We start from the raw sequence: 2,500 nt of genomic DNA, 5'->3' as shown, positions 1-2,500 counted from the left end.
TGACGTCCCTCCTTAGTAAATGATGCAGGACCACATACATAGATGATACATACTGTAAACTGGGGAGGACAGTGTGAACCGCACTCGACCCAGTCACCCTATCTCACAGTCCACTCTGTGTGTAACAAAGCGAAAGCACCAAAGCACTATCGTTCAACAACATCCATTTTATCCTCGCTGCCACAGGACACTATCCAAACAACGACAAGAGGAACGTCACGTCCACTAATAAGACAGAATGTCTCACATCACCCGCAAACAACGCAGCTCAAATCAGCCAGCAACACCCACAGTGGTCCACCCAGTATCAACACAGGACGCAACGCCACGCCACAACACAAAAGGTACAAGTAATAAAATACCCTTTGGCCACACCCCTTATAAAGGCATCGAACCAACCCACCACCTGACACCAGCCAAACGTACATCCTGATTTGACACATCTCTGGCAACCTAACCCACGTTGGCCCTTAACCTAACCCACGTTGGCCCTTAACCTAACCCACGTTGGCCCTTAACCTAACCCACGTTGGCCCTTAACCTAACCCACGTTGGCCCTTAACCTAACCCACGTTGGCCCTTAACCTAACCCACGTTGGCCCTTAACCTAACCCACGTTGGCCCTTAACCTAACCCACGTTGGCCCTTAACCTAACCCACGTTGGCCCTTAACCTAACCCACGTTGGCCCTTAACCTAACCCACGTTGGCCCTTAACCTAACCCACGTTGGCCCTTAACCTAACCCACGTTGGCCCTTAACCTAACCCACGTTGGCCCTTAACCTAACCCACGTTGGCCCCTAACCTAACCCACGTTGGCCCCTAACCTAACCCACGTTGGCCCCTAACCTAACCCACGTTGGCCCCTAACCTAACCCACGTTGGCCCCTAACCTAACCCACGTTGGCCCCTAACCTAACCCACGTTGGCCCCTAACCTAACCCACGTTGGCCCCTAACCTAACCCACGTTGGCCCCTAACCTAACCCACGTTGGCCCCTAACCTAACCCACGTTGGCCCCTAACCTAACCCACGTTGGCCCCTAACCTAACCCACGTTGGCCCCTAACCTAACCCACGTTGGCCCCTAACCTAACCCACGTTGGCCCCTAACCTAACCCACGTTGGCCCCTAACCTAACCCACGCTGCACCTTAACCTAAGTTACGCTGCACCTTAACCTAAGTTACGCTGCACCTTAACCTAAGTTACGCTGCACCTTAACCTAAGTTACGCTGCACCTTAACCTAAGTTACGCTGCACCTTAACCTAAGTTACGCTGCACCTTAACCTAAGTTACGCTGCACCTTAACCTAAGTTACGCTGCACCTTAACCTAAGTTACGCTGCACCTTAACCTAACTTACACTGCACCTTAACCTAAGTTACACTGCACCTTAACCTAACTTACACTGCACCTTAACCTAAGTTACACTGCACCTTAACCTAACTTACACTGCACCTTAACCTAAGTTACACTGCACCTTAACCTAAGTTACACTGCACCTTAACCTAAGTTACACTGCACCTTAACCTAAGTTACACTGCACCTTAACCTAAGTTACACTGCACCTTAACCTAAGTTACACTGCACCTTAACCTAAGTTACACTGCACCTTAACCTAAGTTACACTGCACCTTAACCTAACTTACACTGCACCTTAACCTAACTTACACTGCACCTTAACCTAACTTACACTGCACCTTAACCTAACTTACACTGCACCTTAACCTAACTTACACTGCACCTTAACCTAACTTACACTGCACCTTAACCTAACTTACACTGCACCTTAACCTAACTTACACTGCACCTTAACCTAACTTACACTGCACCTTAACCTAACTTACACTGCACCTTAACCTAACTTACACTGCACCTTAACCTAACTTACACTGCACCTTAACTGTCACATGTAACGTCACAGGAATGTAGCTTTGCCTAACAGCAACCCTCTGAACATAGTTCACTGCTTGGATCCTCTGGTGTCATGTGTATTTCTTGATGCCATGGTGCGTACCCTCACATAAAGGTCTTTCGAGTGTTGCGTACTTTCTACACAGTCCCGCTAACCACTGGAAGGGTGTACCGCTACAGAACGAATATCGCCCTCCCCTCCTGCCCTTCCAAGCTGGTCGGTCAGGCGTTTGTTTGTGAAATGAGCCTTGCAGCTGTTCAGTTGCATTCGGTTGTCGATGCAGTCAGTGTACGTTGTGGTACGGCCTGTGTGGACTGTCCGCTGATGTACGCGTAACCCACACTGATCATCCGTCGTTACGTACTGAGTGACATAATGTGGCACATGCTTGACCGTACACCGGCTGCGCCCTACAATGGCGAATCATAAGGGCCATATGTTGTGCACGATGCTACTTGTCTCGTCTCCCCATTACAGCGAGATTGCACTGTTGTACGCCGTACAGACATGTGGTAAGTAGGTACGGACGAAAGTATTGCATGTTGCCCCCCCCCCCCCCCCCCCCTCCTCCCTCTGCCGGGAAT

Source organism: Schistocerca gregaria, unplaced genomic scaffold (assembly GCF_023897955.1).
Source record: "Schistocerca gregaria isolate iqSchGreg1 unplaced genomic scaffold, iqSchGreg1.2 ptg000776l, whole genome shotgun sequence".
In the NCBI taxonomy this organism is placed as follows: Eukaryota; Metazoa; Arthropoda; class Insecta; order Orthoptera; family Acrididae; genus Schistocerca; species Schistocerca gregaria.
Note: the sequence above shows the minus strand (reverse complement) of the source record.